Source organism: Arachis duranensis, chromosome 5 (assembly GCF_000817695.3).
Source record: "Arachis duranensis cultivar V14167 chromosome 5, aradu.V14167.gnm2.J7QH, whole genome shotgun sequence".
Classification (NCBI taxonomy): Eukaryota; Viridiplantae; Streptophyta; class Magnoliopsida; order Fabales; family Fabaceae; genus Arachis; species Arachis duranensis.
In genome coordinates, this window is record NC_029776.3 from 85,512,671 (window position 1) to 85,513,256 (window position 586).

Consider the following 586-nt stretch of genomic DNA (forward strand, 5'->3'; position numbering starts at 1 on the left):
GAGATAGAGAATCAATACCTCGAACCCAAAAAATAAATTTGAGTTGGTGGGTGGTCAGTTTATTTATTTAATCAAGTGTCAAAAGTTCGAATTATACTTTATACATGTAGCTATTTATTGGTTAGTTGCAAATTCTTAAACAGAATTTAAATTCGTCTCGGATTAGAGCAAAAATAACTACTTTCATCCAAAGAAGAAAAAAAAATCAATACGACGGCGAATTATGGGCAATTGTGATTCACTCAATTAAATAGCGATTTTAAAGAGAAATTCTCTCTCTTTCTCGTTGTGTGTTTTTCCGTATCTCGAATCGCTCTTCTCTGCAACGCCAAAAGCTCCTTCGTAAACCTCGACTACGAGAAGAGGTAACTAACAATCCAAATCCAATCGATCCACCTCCGATTTTCAATTACTTTTATTCCTTTCTCATATCTAAACTCAAATTCATATCATAATTTACAAGAGAAAAGCACAAACGGCGATTTGAATTTCTGATCCATTCTTTTTTATGGATCTATGCGGAATTAGTTGATTTGATGAGAATGAAATTTTGATTTTGATCTGAGTTTCAGTGATTGAAGCTTTG

The 586-nt window shown here is 33.1% G+C and overlaps 1 protein-coding gene across 1 annotated transcript in view; it reads left to right on the top strand.

The window, feature by feature from the left end:
- Positions 1 to 276: 276 nt before the first annotated feature.
- Positions 277 to 586, top strand: part of LOC107490068 (ADP-ribosylation factor 1) — a gene marked incomplete in the record, with an annotated part of 3,373 nt that continues 3,063 nt past the window's right edge. Inside the window, 1 exon segment of the mRNA XM_052261528.1 lies at positions 277 to 365.